The sequence below is a fragment of the Marmota monax genome, unplaced genomic scaffold (genome assembly GCF_021218885.2).
Source record: "Marmota monax isolate L192 unplaced genomic scaffold, Marmota_monax_Labrador192_F-V1.1 WCK01_AAM20220418_F8-fsc00173, whole genome shotgun sequence".
Lineage (NCBI taxonomy): Eukaryota > Metazoa > Chordata > Mammalia > Rodentia > Sciuridae > Marmota > Marmota monax.
In genome coordinates, this window is record NW_026694620.1 from 3,874,858 (window position 1) to 3,898,796 (window position 23,939).

The following is a 23,939-nucleotide window of genomic DNA, read 5'->3' on the forward strand; positions in this document are numbered from 1 at the left end:
TAGGCAAGCTCTCTACCGCTAAGCCACAACCTCAGCCCCAGTATGTCAATTTTTAAAGATGAAATTTTTAAAATTATTTCTCAATATGAATTTCAGTGTCACAATTTGTGTGGCTTTTCAATTTCTGGAAGAAGCAGATACAGAAGAATAAGCACTACTAATAAATGGCAAATCTAAGCAATTCCTTTCCTTGTATGTAGGTTTTAGAGGCAAGAATGAAGCCTCAGAAAGAACATTTCCAAACAGAAGAATCAATGAGTTCATTTGGCACAAAACAGAATACTTTTGAAGAATGCCATCATAGCTAGATGTTTGGTCCAGGACCAAATGTAAATATTGGAAGAAAAATGAAATCAATAGTATACCACAGAGGCACTAGGCAGACTGGTCGGGACCAAGACATTTTCAGTGACAGATGACGGAGAAGGTATCATTCTCTTCCCATCATGAACCTCTGTCTAGGACAGTAAGAGAATAACCACCTTGAAACTAAGTCATAAAATGTATTTTTATTTAAAAAGCAGTTATAGTCCTTAAATTAACTTTTCTTATTAATGCAGTCATGGTCCTCTTTAATTTCAAAAGATTTAAATCCTTTATTTGATTAGAGACAAGCTTCAAGGAATATAAATAAAGAGTGATCTAATACCTGGAGCCACAGTAGTAACTAAAATTTCTTCAATCTAAAACAAGGATGATCTCTGCATCTCTGTCTTACATGTTTATTTCTTTTAGGACAAAAATTTTCTACATCATAACTAACTTAGGTCAAATGAATCAGACTGCATTTGTAAACATTTTTATGCTAAATATCACCACTCTCCTTTCTTTTTTAACAGAAATTACTCACATCCATAGCTGACCTTGAACTTGGGATCCACCTGCCTCAGTCTTCCTGAGTAGCAGATATCACAGGCATGTACCATCATGTCCAGCCATAACTAGTTCTTAATCGTATCCCAAACTAGCTTTACTTATTAGACTATATGAATAATAAAACAGAAAAATTTAAAATATAAATATAATGTCTCTTTACAAACAGAACAAAAATTTTAAAAGACTACTGAAAAAATTGGAGATTAATGTTTTTAAAAGTTAGTATTTTGCCTTTACTCTGCCTAACCTATTATTATTTTCTACCTTTTTGTTTGTTTTTTTTGTTGTTGTTGTTGTTTTTTTGGGCAGGGGAGGAAGGGTTTCCTTTAAGTATTCCAGGATCCAGGTATTCAATCAAATCCACTTTACCACTGAGCTACATCCGCAGCCCTTTTTGTATTTTAAGATAGAACCTCACTAAGTTGCTGAGGCTGGCCTTGAACTTGCAATCTTCCTGCCTTAGTCTCCCAAACTGCTGGGATTATAGATGTGCATTGTGCCCAGTTATATTATTATTTTCCCTATAGAAACTCAATTATTATTGTGAAACAACATCATACTAGAAATTAAGTGTGTTGCAATCAAGGAAAGAAAAGCCAGATTGATCAATTGCTAAAATAACCCATACGACCCAGCCCAGTGGAGTGAGGAAAGTTTATCAGGGCTATGGTGAGACAATTTGGCTAAAGTATCATGCTTCCTCTGGGAGGAAAAAAGTTAAGAACCATTACTCTAGATATGACACAATGATTACAAAACACCTACAAAATAATGTTCCAGCTCATTACCAGGTATCTGGGCCATCCACAATCTTGCCACAACCTAACTTTCCCACAACTCCCCACACAGACCTCCCAATGCAGTCAGGCCTCTGACACTCTGACAATGCTGTTTCCTCTGTCCAGAACATCCTTCCTCCCTGCTTGGACCTACATCCTACCCAGCTTTTAATGAAACTTTTAAGGCCTACTTCTCTAAAATACTCTCCTTCTAAAACCAACAGTACTGCCTACAGAATTATTTGGCCTCTTAAATCATCTACTATCTTGGATTAAATGTATTGTATAAGATGCTTTTCTATGTCATTTTTATCCCTAGGACAACCATCCAACTCACTTAAACCATTCAATAAGGACTTTAATTGAATTTCCCAAATAGATGACCTAAAATAACTGGAATGCCAAGCATTCCAAGAACTGTCCAGTACCAAATTCAGTCCCATTAGAATGCTAAACTATAAGGAGGAATGTTGTTATCATCTTTAAATTTACCTGCTTTTATGATAATTCTATGGGATGCACAGGCAAAATATTCTGCAAAGTTTTATTTAGTGTACCGTAATACGCAGCTAGACTTGCACTTTTCTCCAAAACATAAACCACTGGGTATGCAATAATATTAAGAAAGACTGAGCCTATTGAGAGAAACTAAACTAAGATCACCAACTACTTTCTGCCTTGAATAATCTTTCATTAACAGGCAAATTCTCTTAAATCCCAAAATAAGTGGACTTCAGTATAACAAAGCAAAATGATTTACAGACATGAAAGAAACATCCTGGTGGACCTTCACTATTTTAGTGACTAAACTGATAATGAAAAACTAAATTTTCAACAGTTAAATTTGAAGCCGGCCGCAGTTGCGAAAGCCTCTAATTCGAATGGCTCCGGAGTCTGAAGCTAGCCTCAGCAACTGTTGGGCACTTAGCAACTCAGTAAGATCTTGTCTCTCAATAAAATACAAAATAGGGCTAGGGATGTGGCTGAGTACTCAAGTGCCCCTGAGTTCAATCCACTGTAGCCCCCCAAAAAATTTTTTTTTATTTTTTCCCTCATCTATCCATTTGATTTTTCTTGAATCATTTTTCAGAAATTCCAAAATTCTGACAACAGCCCAGCCTTCTTAGTTTCAGTAATTCCAAATTATTTCCTAAAGAATTTGAGCTTCCTGCAGAGCTCAATGGTACATGCCTGTAATCCTAGCAGCTCAGGAGGCTGAGGCAGGAGGGTCGCCAGTTCAAAGCCAGCCTCAGCAATGGCAAGACGCTAAGCAACTCAGTAAGACCCTGTTTCTAAATAAAATACAAAATGGGGCTGGGCATGTGGCTCAGTGGGCAAGTGCCCGAGTTCAACCCACAGTACCAAAAAATTAATTAATTAATTATTTTTTAAAAAAAAAAAAGAATCTGCACTTCCTCCCAAATCATTCAACATGTTTATTAATCAATAGATTGATAAATATATATTTATTCATAAACAAAAACTCATATTTGAGAAGTAAACAAATTACACTAAGAGAATGAATTCTTGAAAATGTTGCTCCTTGCTAAGAAAATTATTATTATAAAAAACATTTTCTATTCTTTGGATGTCTTCATTTTCAGTCCCAGATCATGTGTATAGATAAGTAATCACATCCTAATTCAAAATAGTTGAGCTTTTTTAATGAAACATAAATCAGTATCAGAGAGCCAACTACATAATTAAAACAAGTACACCACCACCCACTCTTAAAAGCCATCTTCAACCTACCAATAGATTGCTTTAGAGAACTACACTTTTAGATCAGATGTTTGACATCTGACAAAAGTTTCCTACAGAGTGTGAAGAATAGGGGTCACCAGGAAGATATAAAGTTACAAAATTGCATATATAAAATCCTGTGGGTAAGTTGTTTTGGTTTTTTTGTTTGTTTGTTTGCTTGTTTTGGGGTACTGGGGATTGAACTCAGGTGCACTCTGCACTGAGCCCCATTTTGTGTTTTATTTAGAGACAGGGTCTCACTGAGTTGCTTAGTGCCTCGTGACTGTTGAGGCTGGCTTTGAACTCCTGATCCTCCTGAGCCACTGGGATTACAGGCATGTGCCACTGCCCCTGACTGTGAGTAAGTTTTTTTAAAAGCAGATTATAAAACATATGGTCTGTAATGTCATTTTTTTTTTGGGGGGGGAATACCAGGAATTAAACTCAGGGACACTCAACCATGGAGCCATATCCCCAGCCCTATTTTGTATTTTATTTAAAGACAGGGTCTCACTGAGTTGCTTAGCACCTCGATGTTGCTAAGGCTGGCTTTGAACTAGCAATCCTCCTGTTTCAGCCTACCAAACCAGTGGGATTACAGGTGTGTGCCACCATGCCCAGCGTGTAATGTCATTTTTGTAAAATATATGACTATGTATTAAATATTTATATTAAAAAACAGAAATAATAAGAAAATATTTAAAAATTATTTCTTTCCCAAAAGTATATAACTCCAGTCTAATCATAAGGAAAACATCAGACAAGTCTAAATGTAGGGGCATTTTAGGAAATACCTGACCAGTATTCCTCAACTGCCATGACCACCAGAGAAATGTGGAGAAATTGTCACAGCACCGAGATCAAGACATGATAACTACAATGTGGGATCTGGATAATTCTGGAGCAAAGGACATTTAGTGGAAAAACTAGTTAAACCCAAATGAAAGTATGAAAATTAGTTAATAGTAACGTCAATGACGGTTTCTCAGATTTCATAAATGTGCCATAGAAATGTAAAATGTTAACAACAATATTAATAGCTTTTTCCATAAATCTAAATTATTACAAAATTTAAAGTTTATTAAAAATAAAAGTAGAAGCTGATCATGGTGGTGCCTATAATCCTAACAATTTAGGAGGCTGAGACAGGAGAATCCCAAGTTCAAGGCCAGTCTGGGCAACCTGGTAAGAGCCTGTATCAAAATTTTCTTTAAAAAGTTGAAAGGGTTGAAGCCGAGCATGGTGGCACACACGCCTACAATCCCAGTGGCTCAGGAGGCTGAGGCAGGAGGATTGTGAGTTCAAAGCCAGCCTAAGCAACAATGAGGTGCTAAGCAACTCAGTAAGACCTTGTCTCTAAATAAAATACAAAAAAGGGTTGGGGATGTGGCTCAGTGGCCAAGTGTCTTTGGGTTCAATCCCTGGTACCCCAAAAAATATAAATAAATAAAATTATAAGGGTTGAGGATGTAATTCAGTGTTAGAGCGCCACTGGGTTCAATCCCCAGGACTACAAAAATAATAATAATAATAAGTAGATATCTCTGGGTGGTAGGATTATAGTTTTTTAAATTATTCATCTGTTTTTTATAATTTCCAACAAGCAACAAGTTTTATTGTCATGAGTAACAAAAAGACTTAAGTCTCAGGAGACTTAATTAACCCAAAGACACAAAGCTAAGGCAGCACAGGAATTCTGGAGTTAATACTACTTCTCTTCATTGTAAACCCCTTCCAGAAGCCTAGAACACACCCCATTAAAACATTCAACTCTCCCTGCTTGCAAATACACAAAATTTAGGGTCATCAAATTACTTCTACCTGGACTGGTTATTGGGAAGCCTATCTCCAGGGGTCCCAACTTTCGTAGCTATTGCCTAACAAATCACTCAAGTTTTTTCTAGGATTAAAATTCTGAGCCAGGCGCAGTGGCACAGGCCTGTACTCTCAGCAACTCAGGAGGCTGAAGCAGGAGGATCATAAGTTCAAAGCCAGCCTCAGCAACTCCTAAGGCCCTGTCTCAAAAAATAAAAAGGGCTGGGGATGAGGCTCAGTGGTTAAGTACCCAGTTCCAAAAACAAAAACCTATAAGAAAGAATTCAGATTTCAACTTTGTGCTAGTGCGCCTTAAAACTCAACACTCAAATTCATTATCTCTCTGTCTGAAATCCCTAAGGCCTGTTCTTTCTCCTGACTTCTCAATTCGATGTCCCATCCTTGCTGGCTCCCCAGACATCACAACTGCAACTTCATCTCTGACTTGAGATATAGAACTGACTGCTCCCCACCTACTTTACCCCACCTACTACTATGAACCCAACTAGAGTCCCTGTCCCTCAACTGCTCCCTACAGATCCAGCATTCTCATCCTTGGTCTGACACTTAAGACGCTCATCCAGCCCTGACCCACTGGCAGTTTCACCATCCACTTGGGTCCTTTATGTATCCCAGGATGGAGGTAATTTGGATATACAGTTTCCTGACATTCAATTTGCCACACCTCCCCAAGACTTCCCTCTAGAGTACCCTCTTTTTACTGCTGCTCATTTTCATGCAATTTACATGCAACCTCTTCAGCTGAAGAATTCCCTAATGTCCCCAAGGGGGCAATATTGCTCCCCCACTTAATCCCTAAATGCCTTGTCTGAACCCCTTTAGCACATATCAAATTCCTATTAGTTGTTTCATTTGAGAGGTGGCCTTATTCTCTCCACCAGATGATTAGTTCCTTATCAGACCAACTTATGTTTTATTTATCTTTGCATCCCTCAGAACAGAGCTTCTCAAAGAGTATGCCATGAGTTAAAGATGTCCCAGACAGCAGTGGTCTTCTCAGCCCTACAAGCAGCCACAAAGGGACAACAGAAGCCAGAACCCCTAACTGGTTAAGAATCAAGTAGTCCTCTCCTTCAGCCCAACATATGCCTTGATAACAACCTGAAAATCACTCAGAGGACACAACACAGTATATGGAGGTCAGTGAACACCCAACAAATACTTGCTGAGGTGAATCTTGGAATAATCCATCTCTTCCCCTCCCACTACATTCCCAAGATCACTTACCATTGAGACCAAACTCTTATTAACACTTTTACTGACCATGCTGTATTTATCTTTCTAATAATTCCCTATCCATTCGCTGATTATTCCTGCCTTACCACCCCACCAAGACCATACCAATAGTTTACCACATAATATAGCAAAGGATATGAATAAACAAGACTCAAATTAGTTAAATTCAACATTATGGATCGATTAAATACAAGTACCATTTTACACTATTAGCAAAAAAACTTGGGGGGGAAAAAATGGACTTCTACCCATCATAGTAAAATAGGTATACTTACATGTCTGCTAGGACTACACATTGGTATAACACCCTTGAAAACAGTATGACAATATACATCAAAAGCCATAAAAACATTCATATCCTTTAAGATAATAATACAACCCAAAATTTATCCTAGAGATATAATTAGTCAGAAAAAAAACAGTAATATCTAAAATAAGGTACATTAAAGTATTAACTGAAAACTATCCAGCAACATAAATAACTACATAAAAAATTTAGGTAAATTATGGGAGCATGATTTGATAAGATTATTTCTGCAACCTTTCCACATAAATTAAACTCTGAAACCTATTACATAGAAATGATTCATAATCTAATAAGTTTTTAAAATATCAAATTATTATATACTATAAATAAAAATGAATTAAAGGTATGTAATTTTAAAATGGAATGCCAGGAAGGAAACCAACTGTGGACAATTTATTTAATATCAACATATTTAACATTAAGAAAGTTCAGCAGGGGCTAGAGATGTAACTCAGTGTTTGTTTAGTATGCACGAGGCACTGAGTTCAATACCCATCAGTGCCCCAAAAAAAGGGGAAAAAAAAAGAGAGTTCCAAATTTTAGCATACTTAGGAAACAGAGAGCCACCAGGCCTCTAGAAGAGACCAACCCGCCCCTTCCACTGCTCACTCTGGCCTTTCACGCTCCCCTTGGTCATGATGACCCCAGACCTCAGCAGCTAGTAGTTTCAAGGTCCTTGAAACTCTTACCAGCCAGAGTTCAAAAGGCAAGATGGCAAGTTATTTTCCTAAGAGCTGAAGCTTTCTGAAGATAGCAATGTCTAACAAAAGACTAGTGTTGAAAAGACAACAAGAAATAAAGTTGCGGCTTGGAGTGTAGCTCAGTGATACAGTGCCCCAGCCTCGAATAAAGGAAGCCCTGGGTTCCATCCCCAGTGCCAAAAGAAAGGAAAAAACATAGCACTGATGCCTCACAAGGATAACATGGAAAGGCTTCTATTTTTTTTTTTTGCAGTGTTACCATTTTATATTTTTAATACTGAAAGACTAAGATTATAATAAACCAAGAAGATTAATTAGTGTGAAATAATAAACTGTCTTTAATTACCAGGTATTTCAGGAAAAGATAAATAATTTGAAGTGTTTATAGCACAGATGGAGGCAGTGAGACCATTAATAAAAAAGTCCAACCTTCACAGAAATAAAGGCAAAAGAAACAAATTAAAAAAAAAAAAAGTCCAACCTTTAGTTCCTAGTGATATATTCTCAGTGTTTAGGTTCTCAAAAATGTTCACATATAGTCATTCAGGACCCAAGGCTCATGACAGATAACAATAAAAACAATTAAACACTTAACCAAGTTCATCAGAGCACAGAGTGATTAGCACTCAAGAATGTTGACACAAAAGCTAAAGGACCTTTCTAGTTCCAATCACATGCAGACAGATTGAGCCCCAGTGCAGTTACTCATTCAGAACAGAAGTGGAAGATTAACCTACTGGAACTTCTCTTCCAACTAGTCTGACAAAGCAGCAGGCAGAGTCTTCAAGGCTTGTTCATCATCCAGTCAGTTAGGTCCACATCCCAGGTTATAACAGCTTCACTAAGCCCTGTATCACTCCACCCGGCTCCACCTCATCGTTTTGTTTTTTTTTTTTTTAATGTTTTATTTTTATTTTTTAGTTTCAGGTGGACACAATATCTTTATTTTATTTTTATGTGGTGCTGAGGATCGAACCCAGTGCCTCTCACATGCCAGGCGAGCACGTTACCACTTGAGCCACATCCCGAGCCCCTCCACCTCATCATTTTTAACCACTTTTTTTTTCTTATTGTTTGGGGATGGAATGCAGGGGCACTCCATCCCTGAACTACATCCCCAGTCCTTTTTATTTTTTGTTTTGAGACAGGGTCTTACTAAGTTGCTGAGGTTGGCCTTGAATTTGTGATCCTCCTGCCACAGCCTCGGAAGTAGGCTGGGATTACTGTCTACACACCGCCCAGCTGGTCAGACATTCTGGACAAGATAAAGTCTCTCTTGCTCTTTTTCAGGCATTATCATGGTTTTTCTTTTTCTGTCTAAAGAATGTTCTCCTAAACCTTACTCACCTGCAGTTCACTGCACTGGGTATCACCCAAATAGCCCATCAGAGCTCTTTATAATTTCTGAAAGAGAGAGAAGGAAGCTTTTAATTATTTGGTACAAAACAACACTAGCTGCTCTATCAGTTCTGAAACATTACTGTCCACTATTCACAGCACCTGTTCTTTGGGTCTATAGTAAGCCAATCAAATGTAGCATAACCAGCTGTGGACCAGAAATCCTAAGATAACCTTCTGGAAATAAAAGCTTACTTTAACCTTGCTACTACTGAACTGCATAACCTTGGGCAAGTCAATTTCTCCAGGTCTACATTTCCTTGGATTCTGGAAAATAAGAAAGACTACTTAGAGACTGCAGAACACAGACTTTCCAGAAGGATCACCACCTCCACTACTTTATTGGTCTTATGATGTTACATTAGTTTGCTCTCATCTAAATCTAAATTTCCCCCTTTGCAAACTGTAAATAACAACTGTCTTGTCAGTTGTTACTAGAATTAAAGGAGATAATGAGTTATAAAAAGAACATAGTAAATATACTGGACAGCTTATCACAAAATTCAACAGATGGTAACTCATTACCACCAGTACTCACCCTCCCCAAGATTACATAGACTTAACTCACAAATATTTCTTTAGAAGATCAACAAATCAAAACTTTACCAGTCTGACCACAAAGTTAATTGTCTGAGTGTTAATAATTCAATTATAGTTATCTTAAACTGACAGTTTAATTATCATTACAACTTAACATCACAGTAAAGAAGAACAGAACAGTCCCTGAAAAGCATCCAACTCTTAGTTCAGTGACCACATCTCTACAAACTTCTCACTTTACATTTACTACTACAGTATACATTCAGATATTCAGAACAGAGAGGTCTTCCAAAAGCTAAATGACACCCCAGCTCTTTACCATAGTTAGCATAAGGTAGCAGGACTAGAAGAGGGCAGATAACAAAGGCCTTTTTTTGTGAGAGTGCCTTTTTTACTTTACATAATTAGGTACACTCAACTTCTTTTACCATTGCATACGTGGAGTTTTTTTGTTGGTTGTTTTTGTTTTTGTTTTTCCCTCTTTTTTGGTACTAGAGATTGAACTCATAGAGCCCTTTATCACTGAGCTACATATATTTCCAGTTCTTCTTATTTTTTATTTTGAGGCAAGGTCTCACTAAGTTGCTGACGCTGGCCTCCAACTTGCAATCCCCCTTCCTCAGCCTCACACCTGGCACAAGCATGATTTTAGCATAAACATAATTTTTAAGAGCTGGGATTACAATTCAAGGCCCTAAGTTTGATCACCACCACCACCAAAAAAAAAAAAAAAAAATTAACTACATTAGTTACACATATTGCCTACTGACATGAATATTTCTACCATAACAAGAAATTTTTTATTTCAATTTTTTGTAGTTATAAATGAACAGCATGTCTTTATTTTACTTGCTTTTTTTTTTTTTAATGTTGCTAAGGATCAGACCCAGTGCCTCACGCACACAAGGCAAGTACTCTGCCACTGAGCCACAGCTCCAGCCCACAAGGAAAATTTTCACAAAACAAAGCAAATAGGAAAATTCAGATGTGCCATAAACACCTAAAATACAGCACAGAAATAAAAAATCATAAAGTTTATATATTCATTTTGCTTTGGATTAAAAAAATTATTAATCATCAGATACTTCAAAGAATGCATGGCATATTTTTTGACCAACCCATTCTGAAGCATGAATGTTTGTGATTTTTATTTCTGTGCTATATTTTAAGTATATTCTGGCACATCTGAATTTGACTGTTTGCTTTCTTCTGTGAAAACTTTGTTTTATCAATTTCCTGCTCTTAGAGAAATGGACCCAATACAATTTACAAAAGTAAAAAAAAATTGGTATGACTGTTGGTTTTAGGTTGGAAAACTCTGTATTTCTTTTAGATAATTAAAAGCTTAACAAAATAATCATATGATATATATGTGTTTATATACATTATACATATACAAGCATTTACATAAATATACAAAGTCTTCATATTATAATAGTCTTAACAAGAGGAATATTGAGGCTGGGGATGTGGCTCAAGCAGTAGCGTGCTCGCCTGGCATGCACGGGGCGCTGGGTTCGATCCTCAGCAGCACATAAAAATAAAAAACAATGATGTTGTGTCCACAGAAAACTAAAAAATAAATATTAAAAAATTTTCTCTCTCTCTCTTTAAAAAAAAAAAAAAAAACAGGAATATTAACTCTATTAGGTTCAGGATGACTTAAAACATTATCCCAGCCACCCTGGAAGTGATAAGGCAATCATGTTTTATGCTTCTTGCAGTCAATGCCACAGACCCTGACACAGCCATGAATTGAAATGAATCATAAGCTAGTCTGGCCATACTCTCCATCCATGAGATTTCTAGAAAATATTTCAAAATATTACTTAGAAATCTAATTACACTTGTAAATACATTTACCTAAGTTTATGAAAATAAGCAATCCTAATAATTTGTTATAAGCAGTTCTTCCCACTCTTGAGGAATTTTTTTTGAAAAACTTGGCCCAATTTTTTCTATATTTTTGGAACAGGCAAAGGACCTTATTTCTTGTACTGGGCCTGTATTTGGATCTTAAATATAGTCTGATGGACAATCATGGACTAATCTGCATTCAATATTAATGCCAACCCTATTTCTTAAACAGAGAACACAGATGCATTTATAAGATCTGGTCTACTTACTTGTGGGTCCCTCTGCACTATTCTTAGCCTTTCATGAATATTCTGTAAATTTTTAAATTACACAAGGCCCTTTGCAAGGAGAAATGATTTCTCCTGTTGTTGTGGTATCATTCCCTCTCCAATAAAGACTAGACAGTTCATGAATGTATACAGATATTAAGACCAGATAAACTGAATATTTATGCTAATAGAAAATGAAATTTCTTGCTAATAATTGCTAAATTAAAGTTTGCCAGCTGATGAAGAAGTTCAGGACTGTACTTACTGACTCTCAAAAAATACAGCCTTACCTAAAAATAGTGTCCTAGCTTACCAGCCAAAAGGAGAGACTAAAAAAGATATGTCTTTATTCAGCTCAAAGACACAGACTTGTACTCCATCATAACCTTCAATACTATGGTATTTCCCATTTTAGAATACTCCGTGTAACAAGTTGTTTGGTGGCCAAACATTAGCTTCACTTTGAAGTGAATACTCCACCAGTCTTCATGTGTGAAGGCTATGGAAATATCCTGATACAGTTCAACACTAGCCATACAAGATTACCAAATACTAAATATTCAGCTTCAGACTACAAAGGAACATCTCTATAGGCAAAAGGCAGATCATTGGTTCCTTTCCACAGAATAATCTGTAAATTTCAAAAAAATGAGATGAAAAGTTCAAATTGGGAAGTCTAAGGCATGAATATGCTTCTACCTGTAAACTGAAAATAAATTCAAAAATCCACATTTGCTCTGCCAAGAATAAGAATTAAAATTATATATAATACACATAAGCACTGCTGAGTTTCAAACCCAAATTAATGTGGCATGTGCACTTAAAAAACAATCTTGGTCTGTGTCCACCTTTCTTTCCCAAGGTTGCGTGAGTGGGTGCACACGTATGTGTAAGGCAAAATGTCAATTATACATCTCAATCTAGAAAAATAAAGTAAAACACAGCCTATTCTTCTTCATTAGATATTATAGTAGGTATGAAAAGTTCATAAGAGGCTTTCAAGGTCCAGATGCCCAGATGTGTTAATGGATGAGACAAAGCCCTGCAATAACCAATTAATTAACCAAAATTACTTACATTTTTCTGAACCAAATATAATAAGATATTTCTCAAGGTGAGAAAACTGATTGTGAAAAATGTAAACTCTCCCTCTCCACAGCAATGAATGTAAGCTGTTCACTCATGCTATATTAATGTCCTTTAATTTCAAAGCATGATAAGTTAAAATAAAATAAAATATTACAAATTCATACACCATATATGACCAGAAAATAATAACTAGTCTTATCCCTAATAAGTTGGGTGGGATTCACTTTCATATCATTTTCATTTCCAAATAATTATTAAATAATTATTAGAGACAAGTACTATTCCATTTTTCAGAAATTAAAACCAAGGGCTTGGGGATACAGTTTAATGATAGAGCACCTGAATACCATGTGTGAGGCTGTGGGTTCCATCCCCAATACCACAAGAAAATAAAATAAGTGACTGGCTTGCCTAAAATAATCATTTCCAATGGAATGGGTATACTTTACAAAAGTCCCAAAAACTGTGGAAATACAAGTCCCTTATACATAATCACTTACACTCAACGTACAGTAAACAATGGACATCAAAACAAGCAAAATTAAGACATCCAATTAAAGTTACACAAAGAAATTTGAAGAGGCAAACTATAATTACCCCTGGAGAAGACACTGATCAAGGATAGCTGCAAATAACATTTGGCTCTGGATAAACTCTACTATGTTTGAGTATGTTGGAGTCCTGGAAAAGATTGATATTTGACACATTTTTCCTTTCTAAATCTAGCCCTGCTCATACCCCATTTGACTGAGTGACATATTTGGAAAATAAAGATGGCCCCATCAAATTACTTAAGTTTCAGCCTTACTTTTATAAGTTGATTAAAATACAGAAGGAAACAAGTGAAATCATGTTTAACTGTGTGGTCTCACCTTACACATCTCACCAGCACTGTAGTTCATTAGTGATCAATTACTTCATCCAATTCCTGAGGCAAATAGAAAAGTAAAATGTGTCTATACAATACCAGTAATGGACATTATCAGTGGCAAACATTTTATCAGTCTGAAGTGAAAGGGCATCTAAATTTCAAATGGAAAGTTACAAAAATGGTACAGTCTGCAGCTTTGCAAATGAATGTTTCTTTTGCCTTAAAATGAAAACATTTCCTTTTGGTAAAAAAGATAAAAGAATAGATTATAAAATGCTCTAAAAATCAAAAACATAAGAAAGTTCATCTTTTGTCAGCACTGACTGATCTTAGTTTCAAAAAAATTTTTTGAAAGAATTAAAAAGAAGAAACCTCATTAATATGAGTTTAAGTGAGGGCAAAATTAAGTACAAACTAGCCAAGATAACTCCTTCCTCCTTCTCCCATTCCAGGAACCCACTACCTTTAGAGTTATACTTTTTATCATATTAATGATTTGCCTGAAGAGTTGTAAGGGAGAAAAGAATGGCAATTCTTGAGTCGCAAACAAAACCCAAAAATCCCAATCCAAGAAGTATCCGAAGACCTGGCTTCCAGCCCTCTCCGAAGGCAAAAAGGCCAAGGGGCAAAAAGCTCAAATAAACTGGGAGAGAGGAATCAAAGTTCCAGAAACGCTGCAGTCTTCAAAGCCCTTGCAAAGGGGACTCTTGAGGAATCTCCAGGAAGAGATCTTGTTTGTATTTTTGTTGATGCGCTTGTGGGCCAGAGAGCATTTCCGAGGAGGGGGCGGGGAAGGGGGCAAAAGTGAACCCTAGGCTCTGAGCCCTCCGCGGGGGAGGGGGCGCACCCCTGACCCACTTTTCCCGACGCCCCCCGCCCGAGACCCCCGCCCCGGCCGGGTGGAAGTCCGAGCCCCGAGGGCGGAATCCAGCGGGGCGTGGGAGGCCCGCACGCTCCCCACCCCCCGCGGCGACCCGGAGGCGCGGAGCGTGCACCAAGGCTCGGCTCCCCCTCCCGGAGTGGCCCGTGCGGGAGAGCAGCTGCCTGCAGGCCCCCGGCCCAGGGGTGCAAGGGCCCCGCCTCGGCCTGGGCCCCGGGCGCCGCGGCCCCCAGCGGAGGGGAAGGGGACAGAGGACGGGAAGAAGCTGTAAACAGCCCCAGCGTCCGGGCCTCGCCTCGAAGAGCCCCGCTTCCCAGGCCCCGCCGCGGGCCGCCCAGGACCCCGGCCCGCCCCGGGGCCGCGCCTCCCGGGGCTCGGGGCACCGGAGGGGAGTCAGGGTCCCTCCCCAGAAGGCTCGGGCGGCTCGCGGAGCGGCCCCGGCAGCAGAGAAGGGGGAAGTCAGGACTTACCTGTCATTACTTTCTACGCCATCTTGGATCCACTTGTCAACGTCCCCACAAAGCATTATGGGTAAGAAAGAGCCTTTAAAGTGACTCCCCCCCTCGGCCCCCGACTCCCGCCTCCCGCCGCCGGCGCCGCCCCCTCCGGCCGCACCTCCCGCCGGAAAGTTGCCGCGGGTGGCCCGTCGGCCCCGCGCCCGCGGCCCGGCCCCCTCCCCGCCCGCGGGAGTTTGCATTTCAAAATCAGCCCCTGGTTAAAAATGTGGCTTTGGGCTTTTCTCTTGTCTCCTGGTCCTGGCCTCCCTTCCCCCACCGTGGCCTCCACGCCGGTTCCCTTTGCCCCGCCGCCCTCCTGCCCTGGCAGACACCCCACGTCTGCATTCAATCAGCCCGAGGATTCCCTGGCGCTGGCGGCGGCGACTGCTCGCTGACTGATTTATGCGCACGCATGTGAGCGTCCCGGTCCCGGTGCTCCGAGCGCCGCGCGGGCTCCGGCCGCCGCGCTTCCCGCCCCTGGGACAGCCTCGCGGGGGTCGCCAGGGCCGCCCGCAGCCCCGCTCACCGCTCCCGCACCCGCGCGGCAGGAAGGGGCCTCCGTGCAGGCAAGCCGTGCCGGGGCCACGGGCTGCGGGAACTGGGCGGACACCGGATCCCCGGGTCAACCAGCCGTCGAAGCGCGATTGGGGGAAAACCGGAAAAAAAAAAAAAAAAAACAAACAGCTAAATGCAACTTTTACCCCCTGTTTACTCTGCCTCTCGCCGTCTCTTCCTCTCGGCCGGTAATGTGATCCGCGACCCTCTAAAGAGGTAGGGACCCCTCCCCTTGGAATGTGGCTTTGGGCTCCGCGGGACCCTCCCCGTTAAGAGTCCGGGCTGTGGACTGTGACTTCCCGGCGCAGGTAACTCGGTCGCCCACTGCCGGCGCGGGGCGGGGCGCGGAGGCGCGACAGGGCCCGGGGGAGGGTCCCCGGGAGGGTCTAGGAGAAGGGTGCTCCCGCAGCGGTCCACCTGCCTGGTTCCTACAGGACAGCGAACCCAGGCGGCGGGGCCAGGGGTGGAGCGCGGGCGCTGCTGTGGCTTGGGGGCGGGGAAGGGGGGGATGCGGAGTCGCCCTGCGGCGACCCGGGGCGCTGCTAGTAGAACCCGAGCCGGCTGAAACCCGGACGATCTGCTGGGCTCACCACCCTATTAGGGTCGCAGAGATCCCGGCATCAATCCAGTAGCCTAGGTTCCCCCAGAAACAGAGGTTTGTTCTTCAATCCATGCACATTCTCTTCCTAGAGCCTCCGGTGTCCGCTTTGCTAACTTTGGGGACCTGCTCTGGTTGCTGTTTTTCCCCCCTTTTATTTTCCCAAGAAAGTTTTGGTATACAAAAAGGTGTCCAAAAGAAATTCTCCAAGACTTTTGGACCTAGGGTGTAGCTCAGTGATAGAGTGGGTATTTAGTAAGTCTCGAGGCGCTGGATTCTATCCCCAGAACCAAAAATAAATAAAGAAAAACAAATAAAGAAATGCTCCAAGGTATCAAAGTATTCGGTACAAAATGCTGTTGAATGGCTCTGCAATTAGAAGAAATCGCGGGTACCAACGTTAACCCCGCCCCCACTGCATTCCCGTTTCGGTGCCTGGGGAGGACCTTAGGTTGGCCCTAGAGTTCTGCACTCCTCTGGATCTTACCAGAAGTCTCTTTAGGAACCTGTGTGGTTGCAGACACAAGCCCTGCCCCCAGGGAGCCAAAAACTCCACCGGGCAATTGTCTTGGCCAGAGGTGAAGAGTGAGGTGTGGACTCATTAAGGGATTGGCCCGGGGTCACTCGTGAGGGAGGGAGCAGGTGAGTCACTCCCAGCCACTGAGAACCGGCTTGCAGAGGAGGGACCTCCCCTGAGTCACTGCTTCGCTGAGCTCCTGAGAAGCTCAGAATGAGTTGAGAAACTGAAGCCTGGAGCCAGGTTTTTAAGAGTTTCAAAGCTCCTGTAGCCACTAGGGAGGGGCTAGGCAGCGCCCCCTCCCACCCCAGACCTCTGGTCCTGCTGGAAGATGTAATGCAGCTCCAAAGTCCTCTTTCCCCCATACCCCAGTTCTCACTTATTTAGCCACTGGTATGCACTGATTTAATGATTGTCTTGTGTTTACATGGCACCTTTAAGGATGAGATCTGAGCTACCTTATAAGTAAACATTAACAAAATCAGGGCAAGGACTGGACCTCTCAAGCATGCTTCTTTGGTAATCTTCCTTTGCTTACAAAGGCCTTGACCTAAAGAAATGCTCCATTCAAGTGATCACCTGACCCATTTACTACCTTCAGTGTGTGTCCCCGCCCATCTTTGTCTAAGACCCTATCTATTACCTATGCTTCTTCCCTCTGCCTCCCCACCCCACCCCTTCCCTTATAGTCCGTTAAGCCTGTGGCCAACCCAGTGACCTTAATGAAATATAAGTAGATCTTGTGACTCCTCCCCTTAAACCTACCAAAGTCTTTCCATCATGCATAGAATAAACCCAGAGCCTACAAGATCTCTCTGCAAGATGGGGCCAGGCTGACCTTCTGTCTTCCCCTGCAGTTCGCCACATGTCCTTACTGCCAGAATCCTGTTCCCCCAATCCCCTGCCTGTCATCATCTTTTCATGGTTCAGGTTTACCTTCTCAAGGAGGACCTCTGTGATCCCTTAAGTAAAGCAGGTCACTCTGCAGGATCCTGCCTCATATTAGAAAGTATCTTGCTCTGTCTTTGCTGTTTATTATCTGCCCGCTAGAGTACAAGTTCCCTGAGGGCACAGTCCTCCTCTAACCTATTGCTCTCAATGCCTAGACCAGGACCTGACATCCAGAGATGCTTAGCAAATATCCGTTGAGTGAATGACCAAGCTGCTGCCAGGGCAAGCGGATGTTGGTGGACAGGGGTGCTGAAGCCTAAAGTGAACTGACCTTCATCTCTTCGGATCACTCTGACCATGTACAACTAGAGGTGGCCATATAGGAAAACAGGCCATTCAGCTACCATTAACTTAGGTGTATTCTGCTCCTGATCTGATGCAGTACCAGCTAATTAGCCCATCATGTCCTGCTTCTCTCCCCGCTATTACCCATGACCATACCTCAGTTTTCTACTACTTAAAGAGTCCCAAAGGCTTCTCTCTCTCTCTCTCTCTCTCTCTCTCTGGAGAAACCATAGTCCTACATAGTCCGCCTCCTCTCCTCTCTCTGATATCCTCTGTCACCCGTGCTCTGCGACAGCCACAATGGCCTTTTTAAGATCCACAAGTCACACTTTTGCCTTCTTCAACTCCTCACTCCAGTGAGCCCCTCTGTCACCATTCTATTTAAAATTAAAATATTTCTACAGACTCTATATTTCTTTCCCTGCTTTATTTTTCTCCAAAGCACTTAACACCTTCTAACATAATAAGTAGTTTGTTTATTCAGTAGCTGTCTGTCTTTCCCCATGTGACAGTCAGCTTGCTAATCACCAAAGGCCCATTCTCCATGCTGGGAACTGTGTTTTCCAGAGATGCCCTTGCATTTAGCCAGGGCCATGTGACTAGTTCTTGCTGGTGGACTTAGAGCAGAAGTATGACTCTGAATGAGCACTCAGAAATAGGCTGGGCCAAAAACACCTGTATGGAACTCTAAACTTAACAGATACGAGACATTTATTGTATTAACCCACTGAGCTCTATTTGTTATGGCATCTATGACTACACCTCGATCACTGTCTTTCACTAGAATGGAAGCTGTCTATGCCCAGTGCCCCACACAGTTTGGCACTTTGTAGATATTTTTAAATATCTGTTGAGTGAGTGAACAAACAAATGCATGAACAAATTCCTTTTTCACCACCAATAAGGAAAATAAGTGGATGGTTGGAAAGGAATGGAAAAAATGGAAAATGGAATAGGATTAGTTGGAGTGGGTGTATTTGAAAAAATAGAAACTGAAGCCAGGCACAGTGATGCATGCAGTAATTCCAGCTGCTGGAGAGGATGAGATAGTAAGATCACAAGTTCTAGGCCACCCTAGGCAACTTAGCAAGACCCTGTCTCAAAAGGAAAAGTTAAAAAAAAAAAAATAGCTGGGAATATCTCTGTAGTTCATCACTTGCCTACCACGTAGGAGGCCCTGAATTAAAATCCCAGTCCCACTGGGTGCCATGTCGCACACCTGTAATCCCAGTTGCTCGGGAGGCTGAGACAGGAGGATAGCGAGTTCAACGCCAGCCTCAGCAATGGCGAGGCACTAAGCAACTCAGTGAGACCTTGTCTATAAATGAAATACAAAATAGGGCTGGGGATGTGGCTCAGTGGCTGAGTGCCCCTGAGTTCAATCCCGGTAGCAAAAAAAAAAAAAAAAAAAAATCCCAGTCCCGCAAAAAAACTAAAAATTAAATACATTTTAAAAGGGTTGAGGATGTAGGTCATTGCTTACCTAATATGTTAGGCCCTGGGTTCCCAGTACTTTAAAAAAAAAAAAAAATTTTTTTTTTTTTAAATCTACAAACTGAGTTTGTAGAGATCATTGGCTACTAGGCTTTGGTAAAATGACATTAAGTTTTATCCTTTCGTTTTACCTTTCTCTTCTTTTCTTCCTCCCACTGCTCCACCTCCTCTCCTGTACTCACTGCTCTGGTTTGGATATGATTTGTCCCCCATAGGTTCATGTACTGTAAGTTTTACCTTCCTGCTGTGAAGTTACCATGTTGAGGTGGTAGAATTTTAAGAGGTGGGGCCTTGTGGGAGGTAATTCAGCCATTAGGGCATCACCCTTGGAGGGGATTAATGCTGGCCTCTCAGAGGAAGAATGGGGGGCAGTAGCTCAGTAGAAGAGCTACCATGTGTGAAGCACTGGGTTTGAGCCTCAGCACCACATAAAAATAAATAAGTAAAATAAAAATTAAAATAATTTTATAAAAAGAGAAAGAGTGGCCTCTCCCATTCTCTGTCTTCCTTTCTTACCATCCTATGGATCCCCAGCCCTCCCCTGCCACACACACACACCCATATTTCTCTTTTTCCTGCCAAGATTCCATCCAACATGCTGCAATTCAGCCAAGGGGGTTCTCACTTAAAACTGAACAGATAGAGCCACGTAATTTTGGATTTTCAGCTTCTAAAACTATGACTAAATAAACCTCTTTTTTTTCATAATTTAACCAGGCTCAGGTATCTTTTTATAGCAACAGAAAGGAACTAATACACCACCCAAATTCTCTCTTACTCGTCTCTCCTTTTCCCTTTCTCCTTTCTCTAATGGATTGTCTTCTTTTATTTTTCATATAATCCAACAAGTATTCACTGTCTATTAATTTGAACCACTCATGTTTAGCCAAGATCTTTTAAGCCATTTAAAATATAGGAGAAGGAGATAACATGGATTTAAAAATATAAAGAAATTTTAAACCCTTGGACTTGTGTGTGTGTGTGTGTGTGTGTGTGTGTGAGAGAGAGAGAGAGAGACAGAGAGAGACAGAGAGAGAGATAAGAATTGAAACCAGAGCCTCAAATATATTATGCTTCATTGAACTACACCCCCAACACTAATTTCTTGGATTCTTACATACCTCTTCTTTTTAGGGCAAAACCTAAATTCAAAGACATAATAACAGAACTTTTAAAAACTACTTTAGGCCTGCTTCTTTTCTACTTGATATTTAGAGAACAAAGGATCCATAACACAGTCAGACCACCTCTACCACTGAGAACAACGTTTTAAAAAGTAGACAGTATATGTTTTGAGAAGCATCTGCTTGAACACATCTGAATAACAGGGGGGGAAAGCCTGGCATGGTGGCGCACCCTGTAATCCCAGCAGCTCTGGAGGCTGAGACAGGAGAATCCTGAGTTCAAAGCAGCCTCAGTAGTGGCGAGGCACTAAGCAACTCAGTGAGACCTTGTCTCTAAATAAAATACAAAATAGGGCTGGGGATGTGGCTCAGTGGTTGAGTGCCCCTGAGTTCAATCCCCAGTACCCATAAAAAAGGTTGGGAAGAACTATCAAAGGTGGACAGGAGGGCTGGGATTGTAGTTTGTGCCAGAGCGCTTGCCTAGCACATGTGAGGCACTGAGTTCGATCCCTAGCAGCACGTAAAAAAATAAATAAATAAAATAAAGTTATTCTGTCCATCTACAACTCCAAAAAAAGGGATGGACAGGAAAGGGAGGTGGTTTTGACACATGGGATCCTTTTGCCCTGTAGGCATTTGCTTTTGACAGCTCTCTAGGTCTACAGCAAGTGTGAGCAGACTTTTTAATGTAAAGGGCCAGATACTAAACATTTTAGGCCTGTGTGCCATAATCTTACCTGTTGGTTTGGGGTGTTTTTAGCAGTTTTTTTTCTTAATGTAAAACTGTGATAATAGATATTAATGATGATTGCACAACTTTGTGAATATATTTAATCCTACTAAATTGCACTCGTACAGTGGTTGAAATGGAAAACATTTATGTTAATGTAATATTTGACCACAATAAAAAAGGTTTTCAAAAACTTATGTATAAACTCTTTTTTACACTAATGTCCTACCAAAAAATGGGCTGGAGAGGAATATTGGCCAAATTATTTTGTTAAATTATTTGTATGTACTATGTAATAAACAGATCCCATCAAAATGTACAAGTATAATGCACCAATAAAAAAAGTGGAAGAAACAAACAATAACAACAACAAAAAAGCAGGCTGATTGCAGAATTTGGCACAGAGGCTGTTCTTTTCCAACTCATAGTCTACAGGGATAGTTACAGGAATCCAGTGATATGCTAAGGTGATGGTGGGAGTGGTCAGGCCCAACAGGGAGGAAGGGTTTATGATTGATGGTTGGAAGTACAGTAATGGCCAGGGTGTGGCTCAGTAGTAGAGCTCTAACCTAGCATGCTGCACAATCAGCTCCTCAGTACCAAAAAAAGAGAAAGAAATACTGCAGTGTGGTGACAGACACAAAGAGGACCAGCTTTTACTTTTACTTTTACCACTGTCATTCTTTACAGAAAATACATCCCTTGCTGGGATCGGAGGCACATGCCTGTAATACCAGTGGCTCGGGAGGCTGAGGCAGGAGGATCACAAGTTCAAAGCCAACAGTGAGGCACTAAGCAACTCAGTAAGACCCTGTCTCTAAATAAAATACAAAATAGGGCTGGGGATGTGGCTCAGTGGTTGAGTTCGATCCCCAGTACCCAAAACAACAACAAAAATAATAATAATAGGAAAAGAAATATACCCCTTACTGCCTGCCTCCAGGGCAACCCCTTCCACTTTAGTCTTAGCCTGGGTAAGTCACTGACTCTAGAAGTAAGAACACAAGTATTAGGGCCTCGCAAAGAGTTTTAAAATTCTGTCAATTTATAAAATTGTATCGAGGGGTATAATGCAGTGATATCTCTCTTGCATAGCATGCCCAAGGGCCTGGGTTCAATTCCCAGCACTGCAACAATAAAAATTAAAAATGAGGGCTGGGGTTGAAGCTCAGTGGTAGAGTGCTTGCCTCTCAAGCATGAGGCTCTGGGTTCGATCCTCAGTACCACATAAAAATAAATAAATAAAAATAAACATTGTGACCATCTACAACTAGAAAGAATTTTTAAAAATTAAAAAAATTTTAAAAATAAAACAATGAAATGAGTTTGATCAAAGTAACTACTTTTAATGTTACCTAGAGCCTAAGGGAAACAAACATAAATCGTCTGTGGAAGAAGTGGTTTCCACAAATAAGTTTGCTAATATGAGATCCCACACAAAAAATGCCAGGCAAATAAGGAATCAGATAACATGACAAAAACAAGCGACAGACAGCAGAAACAGCCTCACAAGAGCATCAGATGTTGAAATCACCAGACAAACTGTGAAGCAACTGTACTTACAAAGCCCAAGGAGGCAAAATACACATTGGAAATTTCAAGAAAGAACAAAAATGTCTTTTAAAAAGAACAAAATGGGCTGGGAATGTGGCTCTGTGGTAGAGTGCTTGTCTGGCATGTGTGAGGCCCTGGGTTCCACCACCAGTACTTAAAAAAGAAGGAGAGGAAGAGGAAGAACCAAATGGCTACACATAGTACATACCTGTAATCCCAATTACTCAGGAGGTTAATCAAAAGGATCTCAACTTTAAGTTCAGCCTCAGCTACGTTGCTACAGGACCCTGTCTCAAAATTTAAAAAAAAATAAGGTTGGGGATGGAGCTCAATGGTAAAGCATCCCTGGGTTCTATCCCCATAAAACACACACACACACACACCCCAAATGAAAGTTCCTTTTTTTTTTTTAATTCCAAATGAAAATTCTTAAATTGGACAACAGACAATATAAAGAATGAAATTACAGGGTTAGATTTAACAGCAACTTAGACACAGCTAAAGAGGAAATTAGTGAATGGGAAGTTATATCAAAAACAAACATCCGAGCCGGGCGTGGTGGTGCACACCTGTAATCCCAGCAGGTACAGAGGCTGAGGCTGGAGAATCACGAGTACAAAGCCAGGCTCAGCAAAAGTGAGGTGCTAAGCAACTCAGTGAGACCCTATCTCTAAATAAAATATAAAAAAAAAGAAAAGAAATAGGACTGGGGATGTGGCTCAGTGGCCAAGTACCCCTGATTTCAATTCCTGGGACACCCTCCACCAAAAAAAAAAAAGTATGCAAAAGCAAACATCCAAAATAAAGTAAAAAAGAGGTAAAAGGATGGGAAATACAAGTGGAAAGGTAAGTGGCATAAAGGATACTTGAAAAGGTCTAACATGCAATTAGAGTCACAAAAGGAGAGGGAAGAGAGAATAGAGCCAAAGCTAACTTCAAAGAGATAGTAGCTTAAGAACTTCTAAAAACTAGTGAAAGACAACCACAACCCTGTGAGGGTCCATTCAAGAAAATCTAGTCTAGGGCTGGGGATATAGCTTAGTTGGTAGAGTGCTTGCCTCACATGCAGAAGGCCATGGGTTCAATCCCCAGCACCACAAAAAAAAAAAAAAATCTATGCTGATGCTGGTACAGCACAACTATTGAAAACAGAATAAAAATAGAAGGAGAGAAAGCTTCAAACCGGCCAGAATACCATCAAAGTCACAGCAACTCGAAAGACAACTTTTCTACAAAAATAAAGGGCATAGGA

General features: G+C 40.9%; 1 protein-coding gene and 1 long non-coding RNA gene across 4 annotated transcripts in view; one reads left to right on the plus strand and one right to left on the minus strand.

The window, feature by feature from the left end:
• Helz (helicase with zinc finger) overlaps positions 1-15,731 on the minus strand; it is a 165,388-nt gene extending 149,657 nt beyond the window's left edge. For 2 of the 3 annotated variants that reach the window (XM_046422612.1, XM_046422611.1), the window contains exons 1-3: positions 14,853-14,957; positions 13,504-13,559; positions 8,826-8,882 (exon numbers count right to left, since the gene is read on the minus strand). The gene's annotated coding sequence lies outside the window, so the exon portion shown is untranslated. Of the gene's footprint in view, positions 1-8,825; positions 8,883-13,503; positions 13,560-14,852; positions 14,958-15,580 lie in introns of those variants that run through there. The other variant, XM_058572203.1, reaches the window with a different exon arrangement.
• Positions 15,633-21,330, plus strand: LOC131423328 (uncharacterized). The gene is made up of 2 exons (XR_009224730.1): positions 15,633-15,742; positions 17,656-21,330. It is a non-coding gene; the product is annotated as an uncharacterized LOC131423328 (long non-coding RNA).
• Positions 21,331-23,939: the final 2,609 nt, after the last annotated feature.